The 15,583-nt window shown below is 51.5% G+C and overlaps 4 non-coding genes and 2 pseudogenes across 4 annotated transcripts; all 6 read right to left on the reverse strand.

Moving 5' to 3' along the window:
- Window positions 1-1,386: 1,386 nt before the first annotated feature.
- On the reverse strand, window positions 1,387-1,504 carry LOC126274514 (5S ribosomal RNA; annotated as a pseudogene).
- A 7,310-nt stretch (window positions 1,505-8,814) lies between these two features.
- On the reverse strand, window positions 8,815-8,932 carry LOC126274515 (5S ribosomal RNA; annotated as a pseudogene).
- A 1,283-nt stretch (window positions 8,933-10,215) lies between these two features.
- Window positions 10,216-10,334, reverse strand: LOC126273773 (5S ribosomal RNA). Its single transcript, XR_007549613.1, has one exon. It is a non-coding gene; the product is annotated as a 5S ribosomal RNA (ribosomal RNA).
- Window positions 10,335-11,617: 1,283 nt separating this feature from the next.
- LOC126273785 (5S ribosomal RNA) lies at window positions 11,618-11,736 on the reverse strand. The gene has a single exon (XR_007549624.1). It is a non-coding gene; the product is annotated as a 5S ribosomal RNA (ribosomal RNA).
- A 1,283-nt stretch (window positions 11,737-13,019) lies between these two features.
- On the reverse strand, window positions 13,020-13,138 carry LOC126273796 (5S ribosomal RNA). Its single transcript, XR_007549635.1, has one exon. It is a non-coding gene; the product is annotated as a 5S ribosomal RNA (ribosomal RNA).
- A 1,283-nt stretch (window positions 13,139-14,421) lies between these two features.
- LOC126273808 (5S ribosomal RNA) lies at window positions 14,422-14,540 on the reverse strand. Its single transcript, XR_007549646.1, has one exon. It is a non-coding gene; the product is annotated as a 5S ribosomal RNA (ribosomal RNA).
- Window positions 14,541-15,583: the final 1,043 nt, after the last annotated feature.

Below are 15,583 nucleotides of genomic sequence, written 5' to 3' on the forward strand. Positions count from 1 at the left end.
GCACGCCGTTGTTGTTGTTGATGTTGTGATTGCTGTGTCTGACGGCCGGAGCCGGAAGCCTGAGACTGCCGCCGCTCGGGGTCTAGGTCCCGACGCGCGACACGCTGTTGGGAGTCCTGCCGACCAACCCGCGACTGCCGGGAAGCGGCGGGGGAACGGTCAGCCGGAGACGGGCTGCGGTCCGGTCGTGTAAACCCCCTGCCTGAGGAAGGCGACCGACCGACACTGCGTGCACGTTGCCTGCTAGAACTTCGAGACGGAAATTCATCACGCCGCGGTTTCGGAGTCGCAAAAAAATCCTGCGAGTCCACGGCAGCAGTGGGAACGGGAGCACTGGCGGCCACGTCAACGAAGTCAGTCACCGTACCAGAGAATTCCGGTACCGACACAGTCTGCGAAACAGCTGTCGACACTAAATCAGTCGCCGACGTAGGCGCGGGTTCGGACACAGTTGCAAGTGAAACATCGGGCAGAGACAGAATTTCGACAGCCTGCACAGTAGCCGTAGCCTGTGCAGAATCATCAGACTCAGAAACAAGGTCACTGCTGGGAGGGGACACATCCATGGCAACCGCGGAGGCAGCGAGGTTAGCATCGGCCACGCGGCGCGAAGGTGCGGGGGGGGCTGTACCTAAGACCGTGGCGGCGACAGAGGCAAAGCTGGCCCCGCGCAAACTGTCGTCAATCGGTAATTGAGCGGGCCGTTTGCGTTTCGGGCAGTCTTGCCGGTAATGACCGACACCATTGCAAAATGAACAAGTTTGAGGCTGTCCACTATAAGTCACAAACGCACGGTGGCCGTTAACCAAAATAAAGGACGGAATGTGTTGCCTGACAACCATTTTCACGCTCCGCACACCGTTCTCGACTTGAAAAATGTATGCAGACGACCATTTCTCCTTCACAACAGATAACACAGTGCCATATGGCCGCAAGTGACGAGAAATAGTGTCGTTGCGAATTTCAAACGGAAGGTTAAAGATCCGTATTTGTCGAACACCAAAACCAGCGTGAGACACAGTTACATTACTAATATTTCCGTTAAGGTGGCGAAATTTGCGAATACCGTCATTAACAGAAACAACAGCATCACACAGATCGGAAGATTTCAGTTTCAAAAACACAGAATTTAAGAACGTATCGAACTGAATACCGAGTACGTCAGTAGTAGACAACAACAAATCCTCAATTAACCAACGATGAATTTCAAAAGCCGAGGGTTTTTCTACGGAACGATCAAACTCGCACTGAACATTGTTCTGTCTCTCTTCACTGTCATCATAAACCAAATCCATTACTTACAGTCAGTAGAGGTTTAGCCACGTGGCAAAGGAAGCAGACGACACGCGAGGCGCCGCCGGCCAAGTCGCACAAGGAAGTACTGCTCGCTCGGCACCGAGGTGTTGCCAGGCGGGCAGACAGCCAAGTACTAACCGGGCCCGATGTTGCTTAACTTCGGTGATCGGACGAGAACCGGTGCATTCAACATGGTATGGCCGTTGGCGTCCTTATACTGTAGCCGCACGGCACAAGAAGGCTTCGCCTCTCCTCCCAATACACGCAATCGCCATTTTCGGTGGCACATTTGACGCTAAGCACGTCCTTCCACCTCGAAGGCGACGCGCAGTGCTGCGCGCCGCCACGTGGGTCAGACGCACAACACAGCTGCTCGTTGCACCTCCTGTCATTCGTTTGGTTCGTGCGGCCTCCGACACTCGCGGGAGACGCACCTTGTTATTGTTGTCCGTCGCAGGGATTGCGCGCGGCCGGGCGGCGGGTGGAGTGCGCGGGGTGTGGCGGTGTCCTGCTGGACCGAGAGAAGCGTTCTCACCTGCCTGACACGCGTCGCGCTTCTAGATATTTGCGTAATTCGATACGGTGCATAATCGGCTGTCACCTTCCGTCCCGACTTGTCCCGACTTTGCTCGACTGCCGCTCGCTGCCGCTCGGGTCGCGGTCCATATGACAGCACAAGCACGAGGAACATCTGCGAGATTTGCGCGGGCCGAACCGGCGTGTCCGAGGCGACGTGTGCGGCCGTTCGGAGCTACCAGAGCAGCTCTGTGCCGCGCCGTGCCGCGGAAAGGTGCGAAAACATGCACACAAGACACAGGCTTTTCGACAAAGTATCCATCTCTTGTAGCGACGAAAGGTAAATTTTTGTTTACAAATTTGCCGTTGTGCACTGCTACAAAACAATATGCCCTGACGTATTTCACAACATTTCTGTCACTTCATACTGTTTTGTTATTTCCAGAGACTCTTTGGAAGTCTTCCTTGGCGCACTCTTTTCAAACTGAGTTCCTTAATATCGTACCTTACGATAGTTTAAAATCAGTATGGAAGCATCTTTGTCACATGAGAAAGGTAGCATGAAAAAACGGCTGTCAGGGGTAGCGACAAGAAAGCAAGAAATGAAGACAGCCAGAGTTCCCAGGCGGTCGCCGATCCGAATATAAACACTGTTGCTTATCTTCGGTGGTCGGACGGGAACAGGTTTTTTTTAATGTAGTTACTTTTTGGAATTTAGCGCTCCTACAAAACAGTAGGCTCTGACGCATTTCAAGAGCACATCTGTCGATTCGCAGTGTTTCGTTATTTTCAACGAGTTCCTAGCACTCTTCCTCCGCGCATTCTTGTACAAACTGAGTTCATTACTGTAATTTCGCATCTTACGTTTAATACAGTAGTTTAAAATGCTTGTGGAAGCATCTTTGTCGCACCTGACAGTTTGTATGAAAAGAGGGCTGGCAGGTGTAGTGACATAAAATTTAAAAGAAGAGAGGGAGCCAACAGCACCTTTTTTTTTTTTTTTTTTTTTTTAGGGCTGGCAGGTGTAGTGACATAAAATTTAAAAGAAGAGAGGGAGCCAACAGCACCTTTTTTTTTTTTTTTTAAAATGAGAGGGAGCCAACAGCACCTTTTTTTTTTTTTTTTTTTTTTTTAAACACGAAAGAAACGGATGGGAGTCCTTCTTCCAAAACGTAATCCCAAATAAAAGAAAAAATTGGGCACTGGACGCCACTGCAGCCTGCCGTGACAGTGTTCCAGAGCAAAGACAACCCTCCAAAGCAACAGTCACTCTGCATCCGCCAAAAAAAAAGAGATTCCACCGGACAAAAATAAAGTCCCAAGAAAAACGTCTCCGCTAATGTTCGATGGATGGGACATAAAGAATAAAAACAAAACGTCGACGCACAGTAACAGGAGGGAATCCAACATTCAGGCACACACCAACTGTGATAAATTTATCTCCCTGATACTGTCTCCTCACGCGTCGCGAAAAAATAAAAACAAAAACAACACAGGAAAAAAAAGCAAAGGAAAGAAAACAGAAAAGAACTGTGACGGACAAAACTCCATTCACAGAACTGTATGTCATTATGACGTTTTCGCTAATGTACGGTCCATATAAACACAGCTTTACCGTGCCATAAATCATTATCCAAGAAGCCAAGTCCGATGACATGCAAGGGTTCGTCATATCACGTCAACATTAGTATTATCATTACTGCCAGATAGGAAAAGTAGAAATGTCAAGATCGGGTATGCAGTCTCATAGGGTAAGTGACAATTTGGTGAATGCATGGGCTAAAGCGACATGCAAAAAATTGGCATAAGTCAGGGAATAAGCCGGTCGACCAAGTGTCTGACGATGTTCCGCCCACAGGTAAGACAGAAAATCGACAGCATCAGTCAATTTCAGGGTGAAAATACAAAAAATCGTATGTCCCAAAATCCAAAGTGTGGCATTTCGTTTGGCGGCCGGATAAGCTGCGCACTGAGGCACGATGGCGTCCAAAGCCGTCACCTGCCGCCTGTCCACCCTGTTGATTAAGCGCACCATGTCACACGCAATATCCCAAACAACACGGAATTTTCGACACTCGAATCGGTGTTCGATGGTGTCCTCCTCAGGACACGAATCACAGACACCCGAGGAAATCAGATCGATAGAGTGCAGCTTAGCGTTAGTTGGAAATGTGCGGTTCACTACTTTATACCACGTCGCGTGAACGTGGGCCGGAATGACGGCGGCGGCGAGGTTTCTCCACACCACCTTCCAGTCATGCTGAGGTAGCCGATACTCCCATTTATTCCTGCTTGGCGAGCCCCGAAGAGCGCGAAGAATGTCACCGACACTGCACGCACGGACATCACCAAGCATTAGATAGCTGTTATTAATATAATACCGGCGTACGAAGTTCAAGTTGTACGGAATATGACCGACCGAGACCGGAGCAATCACAGATGGCGGGCGATATGCATTGAACAAGGCAGCCGTCGGACTGCACGGCCCCTTGTCAATCACCACCGTTGTCCGCTTCACGAAGAGCGCCGCGCACTTGTGGCGAAAATCAACTAAACCCAGCCCCCCCTCCGCCAGACTCAAGGTACAGGTTGCCAGGGAGACCTTAAAAATGTCACCCTTCCACAGCAACCAATAGACCGCCTGTTGAATGGCCCTTTCCAGCTGTTTCGGCACAGGTAGGACTTGTGCCAGATACCACGCTTTTGCCAAAATCTGCGTGTTGATAAGAGCCACCCGTTGACGGAGCGCCAAATTCCGAGAGGCATACAATTTTGCAACAGCCCGAACCTTGTACAGCGTGGACCGCCAATTAAGAGCTTCCATACGCTGCGTATTGTCAGTCAGAATGACACCGAGAACCGTCTGCCGTTGCTTGACACAAAACCAGTCGCCGTGGACAGTACGCAGTCGAGGTGTAAGAGGGAGCAAAACAGTTTTCCGAGGATTGACGACAGCCCCCGTTGCCCTCTCGAATCGCTGTAAAACACCATGCAGCCTGTCAATGTCCTCTGGCTGATCAAGGAACACGCCGAGGTCGTCGGCATACGCCCTGCAGATCAGCTGATCGTCACCAATGCGAATGCCTCGGCAATCCTGGGCGATACAGCGGAGGAGCGGATCCAACGCCAAAGCGAAGAGCGACATTGACAAGGGGCAACCCTGACGAACTGAACGGCTAATCGGAATCACACGACTGGCAATTCCGTTGATTACGACCCGCGACGTGGCATTCCGCAAAATATTGTGCACCATCTTCGTCATTTTAGTGCCAAATCCAAAACCGACCAACACCTGCCGCAGATAGGTGTGACTAATCCGATCGAAGGCGTTTTTGAAATCGACCAGCATTATCCCAGCCGTCCGGAGCCTGTGACTTTTAACATAGCCGATGCAGTCCCGGTACGCCAGGACAGCATCGAAAATGTTACGGTCCCTGACAGCACACGTCTGATGTTCACTCACCACCTTCGGCATAACGTTCGTCAGTCTGTGAGTGATGCACCGTGCTATAATTTTATAGTCGGCGTTCAGTAAGGTTATCGGACGCACACTGTCGAGATGTGGTGTTGTGGTCGATTTCGGAATGAGTGCAATGCGCCCTTCGGAAAATTCCGCCGGAATATCAACGCCGTTATGGATCTCATTCATGATGTCAATTAAAACACGACTTAAAAAACGGAAAAATTTTAAATAAAATTCTGCGGGAATCCCGTCCAGTCCAGGGGACCTGCCCCTAGGACTCCGTTTCACAGCTGCATCTAAGTCATCAAAGGTAAAAGGTTCATTTAAAACAGCCCTATCCTGTCTCGTTAACACACGTGGCACACACTGCAAAAAATCGCGCAGCGCCGCGGCGTCTACGTCCACTTGTCTAAAGAGCGTCGCAAAATGCGCGTGAACTTCCCGCTCAATGGCCGCACCATCTGAGGTGGACGTGCCGTCCTGCTGGATCCATTTACGGATAGCCAACCGCTCGCGCCGCCGGCGCTCCCTGTGTAGGTGGTAAAGAGAGAGCGGTTCCCCTTCTACGTCACCCACCGGTTGGCTCCGCGCGATAGCCCCAGCACCCTTCCGACGAAGATCATCGAGGAGCTTGGCCTTAAATTGATTAAAAACAGGAAGCAAGTCAGGAGACGCCGTGACCCGCTGAGCGAGATCCTTTAAACAGTCCTGGTAAAAACGTGTCGTCGACCGTCGCCAATGCGCCGCATCGAGACTAAAATCGATTAAAAAACGCCTAATAGCCGGCTTGGCTACCCCCACCCACCAAACGAGAGTATTGCCGTCATCGCCTTTATCACGCAAGAGTTTGCGCCACAACGCAGTAAACTGAGACGTGAGACTGGCATCGTCCAAAAGACTACAGTTAAATTTCCAAGTATTGTTGCGCCGAGTAGGGCGCGCACGCGGTAAGAGGAGCTGACACAAGTAGCCGCAATGGTCTGAAAAAATGACCGGCAACACGTCCGCCTTCCGGACGTGGGTGGCGAGCGGCGAAGACACATAGATCCTGTCGAGTCTACTGTGACCGGTGGCGTAAAAGTGCGTGAAATGCGTCTTGTCCGGATTAAGGACACGCCACGTGTCCCGGAGCCGAAAGCTGTCAACCAACGTACGCAATTCCTGGCACCAGTTAGGACGCGGCGCCTGATCTCGACCATCAATTACTGCATTAAAGTCACCACCAATCACTAAGTCAGTACGATTGTGATGGAGAAGTTGACAAAGATCCTGACCATAAAACTTATTGCGCGCTGGTTTGTCACCGGCATGAGCGTACACATTAACAAAAGCAACACCGTTAATGGTACATGCAATAGCGCGGCCATTTGGCAATATTTCAAGATTCCCAACATCAAATTCCGGACGAATTAAGATGGCAGTACCAGTCTGTTCGTCCGACATTACATTATCAACGACAGTAAAATCAGAAGTGTCAAGTAAAAACAACAGAGCCTGACGCGTTACTTCCTGTAAGAATGCCACATGACAGTGGGAATCATGTAAAAAAGCGAGTAAGGCCGACAACTTGTGTGGATTACTCAGCTTGTTAACATTGATAGTTAAAATATTCCACGAGCAACGCTCAGGCTCCATACACAATTAAAAGACACAAGCACAAAAAACTCCTCATTTAAAAACAGACAGCAGACATGGACGGAATTCCAGCCACCAGAAGGATAAAAGGTATGCTAAAAAGACGGGTTTTAATTCCCGTCAACCGGATTAGGGGACAACAAAGGAATCAGTAAGTCGTCTCACCACCTTCCACGTCCTCCGCCCACGCAGTGGGGTGGACGGGAGTGGGGGTGGACGCGGTCCCAGAATCTGCGCCACCGGAAGCTACCGATAAAGGATCAACGGCGGGCATCTCCACGTCGGAAGAAGTCGGCACTCGTTCGGGGGCAGAAGGACAGACACGACGCTGGTGGGTGTCTTCGGCCTTCCGTTTCGTCGGCAATTGCGGCGTCGCCACAGCCAAAGCCGTGTCGGCCGTCACAACTGAATCGGAACCAACGGGCTGCTGACTTAAAACGGTTCGTAAATGTCGAACAGCGACATCACGCTTCTGATCGGCAACGTTAGGATCGTCAGGCAGACGCTGGCGAGAAGCGGCACGCCGTTGTTGTTGTTGATGTTGTGATTGCTGTGTCTGACGGCCGGAGCCGGAAGCCTGAGACTGCCGCCGCTCGGGGTCTAGGTCCCGACGCGCGACACGCTGTTGGGAGTCCTGCCGACCAACCCGCGACTGCCGGGAAGCGGCGGGGGAACGGTCAGCCGGAGACGGGCTGCGGTCCGGTCGTGTAAACCCCCTGCCTGAGGAAGGCGACCGACCGACACTGCGTGCACGTTGCCTGCTAGAACTTCGAGACGGAAATTCATCACGCCGCGGTTTCGGAGTCGCAAAAAAATCCTGCGAGTCCACGGCAGCAGTGGGAACGGGAGCACTGGCGGCCACGTCAACGAAGTCAGTCACCGTACCAGAGAATTCCGGTACCGACACAGTCTGCGAAACAGCTGTCGACACTAAATCAGTCGCCGACGTAGGCGCGGGTTCGGACACAGTTGCAAGTGAAACATCGGGCAGAGACAGAATTTCGACAGCCTGCACAGTAGCCGTAGCCTGTGCAGAATCATCAGACTCAGAAACAAGGTCACTGCTGGGAGGGGACACATCCATGGCAACCGCGGAGGCAGCGAGGTTAGCATCGGCCACGCGGCGCGAAGGTGCGGGGGGGGCTGTACCTAAGACCGTGGCGGCGACAGAGGCAAAGCTGGCCCCGCGCAAACTGTCGTCAATCGGTAATTGAGCGGGCCGTTTGCGTTTCGGGCAGTCTTGCCGGTAATGACCGACACCATTGCAAAATGAACAAGTTTGAGGCTGTCCACTATAAGTCACAAACGCACGGTGGCCGTTAACCAAAATAAAGGACGGAATGTGTTGCCTGACAACCATTTTCACGCTCCGCACACCGTTCTCGACTTGAAAAATGTATGCAGACGACCATTTCTCCTTCACAACAGATAACACAGTGCCATATGGCCGCAAGTGACGAGAAATAGTGTCGTTGCGAATTTCAAACGGAAGGTTAAAGATCCGTATTTGTCGAACACCAAAACCAGCGTGAGACACAGTTACATTACTAATATTTCCGTTAAGGTGGCGAAATTTGCGAATACCGTCATTAACAGAAACAACAGCATCACACAGATCGGAAGATTTCAGTTTCAAAAACACAGAATTTAAGAACGTATCGAACTGAATACCGAGTACGTCAGTAGTAGACAACAACAAATCCTCAATTAACCAACGATGAATTTCAAAAGCCGAGGGTTTTTCTACGGAACGATCAAACTCGCACTGAACATTGTTCTGTCTCTCTTCACTGTCATCATAAACCAAATCCATTACTTACAGTCAGTAGAGGTTTAGCCACGTGGCAAAGGAAGCAGACGACACGCGAGGCGCCGCCGGCCAAGTCGCACAAGGAAGTACTGCTCGCTCGGCACCGAGGTGTTGCCAGGCGGGCAGACAGCCAAGTACTAACCGGGCCCGATGTTGCTTAACTTCGGTGATCGGACGAGAACCGGTGCATTCAACATGGTATGGCCGTTGGCGTCCTTATACTGTAGCCGCACGGCACAAGAAGGCTTCGCCTCTCCTCCCAATACACGCAATCGCCATTTTCGGTGGCACATTTGACGCTAAGCACGTCCTTCCACCTCGAAGGCGACGCGCAGTGCTGCGCGCCGCCACGTGGGTCAGACGCACAACACAGCTGCTCGTTGCACCTCCTGTCATTCGTTTGGTTCGTGCGGCCTCCGACACTCGCGGGAGACGCACCTTGTTATTGTTGTCCGTCGCAGGGATTGCGCGCGGCCGGGCGGCGGGTGGAGTGCGCGGGGTGTGGCGGTGTCCTGCTGGACCGAGAGAAGCGTTCTCACCTGCCTGACACGCGTCGCGCTTCTAGATATTTGCGTAATTCGATACGGTGCATAATCGGCTGTCACCTTCCGTCCCGACTTGTCCCGACTTTGCTCGACTGCCGCTCGCTGCCGCTCGGGTCGCGGTCCATATGACAGCACAAGCACGAGGAACATCTGCGAGATTTGCGCGGGCCGAACCGGCGTGTCCGAGGCGACGTGTGCGGCCGTTCGGAGCTACCAGAGCAGCTCTGTGCCGCGCCGTGCCGCGGAAAGGTGCGAAAACATGCACACAAGACACAGGCTTTTCGACAAAGTATCCATCTCTTGTAGCGACGAAAGGTAAATTTTTGTTTACAAATTTGCCGTTGTGCACTGCTACAAAACAATATGCCCTGACGTATTTCACAACATTTCTGTCACTTCATACTGTTTTGTTATTTCCAGAGACTCTTTGGAAGTCTTCCTTGGCGCACTCTTTTCAAACTGAGTTCCTTAATATCGTACCTTACGATAGTTTAAAATCAGTATGGAAGCATCTTTGTCACATGAGAAAGGTAGCATGAAAAAACGGCTGTCAGGGGTAGCGACAAGAAAGCAAGAAATGAAGACAGCCAGAGTTCCCAGGCGGTCGCCGATCCGAATATAAACACTGTTGCTTATCTTCGGTGGTCGGACGGGAACAGGTTTTTTTTAATGTAGTTACTTTTTGGAATTTAGCGCTCCTACAAAACAGTAGGCTCTGACGCATTTCAAGAGCACATCTGTCGATTCGCAGTGTTTCGTTATTTTCAACGAGTTCCTAGCACTCTTCCTCCGCGCATTCTTGTACAAACTGAGTTCATTACTGTAATTTCGCATCTTACGTTTAATACAGTAGTTTAAAATGCTTGTGGAAGCATCTTTGTCGCACCTGACAGTTTGTATGAAAAGAGGGCTGGCAGGTGTAGTGACATAAAATTTAAAAGAAGAGAGGGAGCCAACAGCACCCGGTGTTCCCAGGCGGTCACCCATCCAAGTACTAACCGGGCCCGATGTTGCTTAACTTCGGTGATCGGACGAGAACCGGTGCATTCAACATGGTATGGCCGTTGGCGTCCTTATACTGTAGCCGCACGGCACAAGAAGGCTTCGCCTCTCCTCCCAATACACGCAATCGCCATTTTCGGTGGCACATTTGACGCAAAGCACGTCCTTCCACCTCGAAGGCGACGCGCAGTGCTGCGCGCCGCCACGTGGGTCAGACGCACAACACAGCTGCTCGTTGCACCTCCTGTCATTCGTTTGGTTCGTGCGGCCTCCGACACTCGCGGGAGACGCACCTTGTTATTGTTGTCCGTCGCAGGGATTGCGCGCGGCCGGGCGGCGGGTGGAGTGCGCGGGGTGTGGCGGTGTCCTGCTGGACCGAGAGAAGCGTTCTCACCTGCCTGACACGCGTCGCGCTTCTAGATATTTGCGTAATTCGATACGGTGCATAATCGGCTGTCACCTTCCGTCCCGACTTGTCCCGACTTTGCTCGACTGCCGCTCGCTGCCGCTCGGGTCGCGGTCCATATGACAGCACAAGCACGAGGAACATCTGCGAGATGGGCGCGGGCCGAACCGGCGTGTCCGAGGCGACGTGTGCGGCCGTTCGGAGCTACCAGAGCAGCTCTGTGCCGCGCCGTGCCGCGGAAAGGTGCGAAAACATGCACACAAGACACAGGCTTTTCGACAAAGTATCCATCTCTTGTAGCGACGAAAGGTAAATTTTTGTTTACAAATTTGCCGTTGTGCACTGCTACAAAACAATATGCCCTGACGTATTTCACAACATTTCTGTCACTTCATACTGTTTTGTTATTTCCAGAGACTCTTTGGAAGTCTTCCTTGGCGCACTCTTTTCAAACTGAGTTCCTTAATATCGTACCTTACGATAGTTTAAAATCAGTATGGAAGCATCTTTGTCACATGAGAAAGGTAGCATGAAAAAACGGCTGTCAGGGGTAGCGACAAGAAAGCAAGAAATGAAGACAGCCAGAGTTCCCAGGCGGTCGCCGATCCGAATATAAACACTGTTGCTTATCTTCGGTGGTCGGACGGGAACAGGTTTTTTTTAATGTAGTTACTTTTTGGAATTTAGCGCTCCTACAAAACAGTAGGCTCTGACGCATTTCAAGAGCACATCTGTCGATTCGCAGTGTTTCGTTATTTTCAACGAGTTCCTAGCACTCTTCCTCCGCGCATTCTTGTACAAACTGAGTTCATTACTGTAATTTCGCATCTTACGTTTAATACAGTAGTTTAAAATGCTTGTGGAAGCATCTTTGTCGCACCTGACAGTTTGTATGAAAAGAGGGCTGGCAGGTGTAGTGACATAAAATTTAAAAGAAGAGAGGGAGCCAACAGCACCCGGTGTTCCCAGGCGGTCACCCATCCAAGTACTAACCGGGCCCGATGTTGCTTAACTTCGGTGATCGGACGAGAACCGGTGCATTCAACATGGTATGGCCGTTGGCGTCCTTATACTGTAGCCGCACGGCACAAGAAGGCTTCGCCTCTCCTCCCAATACACGCAATCGCCATTTTCGGTGGCACATTTGACGCAAAGCACTTCCTTCCACCTCGAAGGCGACGCGCAGTGCTGCGCGCCGCCACGTGGGTCAGACGCACAACACAGCTGCTCGTTGCACCTCCTGTCATTCGTTTGGTTCGTGCGGCCTCCGACACTCGCGGGAGACGCACCTTGTTATTGTTGTCCGTCGCAGGGATTGCGCGCGGCCGGGCGGCGGGTGGAGTGCGCGGGGTGTGGCGGTGTCCTGCTGGACCGAGAGAAGCGTTCTCACCTGCCTGACACGCGTCGCGCTTCTAGATATTTGCGTAATTCGATACGGTGCATAATCGGCTGTCACCTTCCGTCCCGACTTGTCCCGACTTTGCTCGACTGCCGCTCGCTGCCGCTCGGGTCGCGGTCCATATGACAGCACAAGCACGAGGAACATCTGCGAGATTTGCGCGGGCCGAACCGGCGTGTCCGAGGCGACGTGTGCGGCCGTTCGGAGCTACCAGAGCAGCTCTGTGCCGCGCCGTGCCGCGGAAAGGTGCGAAAACATGCACACAAGACACAGGCTTTTCGACAAAGTATCCATCTCTTGTAGCGACGAAAGGTAAATTTTTGTTTACAAATTTGCCGTTGTGCACTGCTACAAAACAATATGCCGTGACGTATTTCACAACATTTCTGTCACTTCATACTGTTTTGTTATTTCCAGAGACTCTTTGGAAGTCTTCCTTGGCGCACTCTTTTCAAACTGAGTTCCTTAATATCGTACCTTACGATAGTTTAAAATCAGTATGGAAGCATCTTTGTCACATGAGAAAGGTAGCATGAAAAAACGGCTGTCAGGGGTAGCGACAAGAAAGCAAGAAATGAAGACAGCCAGAGTTCCCAGGCGGTCGCCGATCCGAATATAAACACTGTTGCTTATCTTCGGTGGTCGGACGGGAACAGGTTTTTTTTAATGTAGTTACTTTTTGGAATTTAGCGCTCCTACAAAACAGTAGGCTCTGACGCATTTCAAGAGCACATCTGTCGATTCGCAGTGTTTCGTTATTTTCAACGAGTTCCTAGCACTCTTCCTCCGCGCATTCTTGTACAAACTGAGTTCATTACTGTAATTTCGCATCTTACGTTTAATACAGTAGTTTAAAATGCTTGTGGAAGCATCTTTGTCGCACCTGACAGTTTGTATGAAAAGAGGGCTGGCAGGTGTAGTGACATAAAATTTAAAAGAAGAGAGGGAGCCAACAGCACCCGGTGTTCCCAGGCGGTCACCCATCCAAGTACTAACCGGGCCCGATGTTGCTTAACTTCGGTGATCGGACGAGAACCGGTGCATTCAACATGGTATGGCCGTTGGCGTCCTTATACTGTAGCCGCACGGCACAAGAAGGCTTCGCCTCTCCTCCCAATACACGCAATCGCCATTTTCGGTGGCACATTTGACGCAAAGCACGTCCTTCCACCTCGAAGGCGACGCGCAGTGCTGCGCGCCGCCACGTGGGTCAGACGCACAACACAGCTGCTCGTTGCACCTCCTGTCATTCGTTTGGTTCGTGCGGCCTCCGACACTCGCGGGAGACGCACCTTGTTATTGTTGTCCGTCGCAGGGATTGCGCGCGGCCGGGCGGCGGGTGGAGTGCGCGGGGTGTGGCGGTGTCCTGCTGGACCGAGAGAAGCGTTCTCACCTGCCTGACACGCGTCGCGCTTCTAGATATTTGCGTAATTCGATACGGTGCATAATCGGCTGTCACCTTCCGTCCCGACTTGTCCCGACTTTGCTCGACTGCCGCTCGCTGCCGCTCGGGTCGCGGTCCATATGACAGCACAAGCACGAGGAACATCTGCGAGATGGGCGCGGGCCGAACCGGCGTGTCCGAGGCGACGTGTGCGGCCGTTCGGAGCTACCAGAGCAGCTCTGTGCCGCGCCGTGCCGCGGAAAGGTGCGAAAACATGCACACAAGACACAGGCTTTTCGACAAAGTATCCATCTCTTGTAGCGACGAAAGGTAAATTTTTGTTTACAAATTTGCCGTTGTGCACTGCTACAAAACAATATGCCCTGACGTATTTCACAACATTTCTGTCACTTCATACTGTTTTGTTATTTCCAGAGACTCTTTGGAAGTCTTCCTTGGCGCACTCTTTTCAAACTGAGTTCCTTAATATCGTACCTTACGATAGTTTAAAATCAGTATGGAAGCATCTTTGTCACATGAGAAAGGTAGCATGAAAAAACGGCTGTCAGGGGTAGCGACAAGAAAGCAAGAAATGAAGACAGCCAGAGTTCCCAGGCGGTCGCCGATCCGAATATAAACACTGTTGCTTATCTTCGGTGGTCGGACGGGAACAGGTTTTTTTTAATGTAGTTACTTTTTGGAATTTAGCGCTCCTACAAAACAGTAGGCTCTGACGCATTTCAAGAGCACATCTGTCGATTCGCAGTGTTTCGTTATTTTCAACGAGTTCCTAGCACTCTTCCTCCGCGCATTCTTGTACAAACTGAGTTCATTACTGTAATTTCGCATCTTACGTTTAATACAGTAGTTTAAAATGCTTGTGGAAGCATCTTTGTCGCACCTGACAGTTTGTATGAAAAGAGGGCTGGCAGGTGTAGTGACATAAAATTTAAAAGAAGAGAGGGAGCCAACAGCACCCGGTGTTCCCAGGCGGTCACCCATCCAAGTACTAACCGGGCCCGATGTTGCTTAACTTCGGTGATCGGACGAGAACCGGTGCATTCAACATGGTATGGCCGTTGGCGTCCTTATACTGTAGCCGCACGGCACAAGAAGGCTTCGCCTCTCCTCCCAATACACGCAATCGCCATTTTCGGTGGCACATTTGACGCAAAGCACGTCCTTCCACCTCGAAGGCGACGCGCAGTGCTGCGCGCCGCCACGTGGGTCAGACGCACAACACAGCTGCTCGTTGCACCTCCTGTCATTCGTTTGGTTCGTGCGGCCTCCGACACTCGCGGGAGACGCACCTTGTTATTGTTGTCCGTCGCAGGGATTGCGCGCGGCCGGGCGGCGGGTGGAGTGCGCGGGGTGTGGCGGTGTCCTGCTGGACCGAGAGAAGCGTTCTCACCTGCCTGACACGCGTCGCGCTTCTAGATATTTGCGTAATTCGATACGGTGCATAATCGGCTGTCACCTTCCGTCCCGACTTGTCCCGACTTTGCTCGACTGCCGCTCGCTGCCGCTCGGGTCGCGGTCCATATGACAGCACAAGCACGAGGAACATCTGCGAGATTTGCGCGGGCCGAACCGGCGTGTCCGAGGCGACGTGTGCGGCCGTTCGGAGCTACCAGAGCAGCTCTGTTCCGCGCCGTGCCGCGGAAAGGTGCGAAAACATGCACACAAGACACAGGCTTTTCGACAAAGTATCCATCTCTTGTAGCGACGAAAGGTAAATTTTTGTTTACAAATTTGCCGTTGTGCACTGCTACAAAACAATATGCCCTGACGTATTTCACAACATTTCTGTCACTTCATACTGTTTTGTTATTTCCAGAGACTCTTTGGAAGTCTTCCTTGGCGCACTCTTTTCAAACTGAGTTCCTTAATATCGTACCTTACGATAGTTTAAAATCAGTATGGAAGCATCTTTGTCACATGAGAAAGGTAGCATGAAAAAACGGCTGTCAGGGGTAGCGACAAGAAAGCAAGAAATGAAGACAGCCAGAGTTCCCAGGCGGTCGCCGATCCGAATATAAACACTGTTGCTTATCTTCGGTGGTCGGACGGGAACAGGTTTTTTTTAATGTAGTTACTTTTTGGAATTTAGCGCTCCTACAAAACAGT

Source organism: Schistocerca gregaria, chromosome 5 (assembly GCF_023897955.1).
Source record: "Schistocerca gregaria isolate iqSchGreg1 chromosome 5, iqSchGreg1.2, whole genome shotgun sequence".
NCBI lineage: Eukaryota > Metazoa > Arthropoda > Insecta > Orthoptera > Acrididae > Schistocerca > Schistocerca gregaria.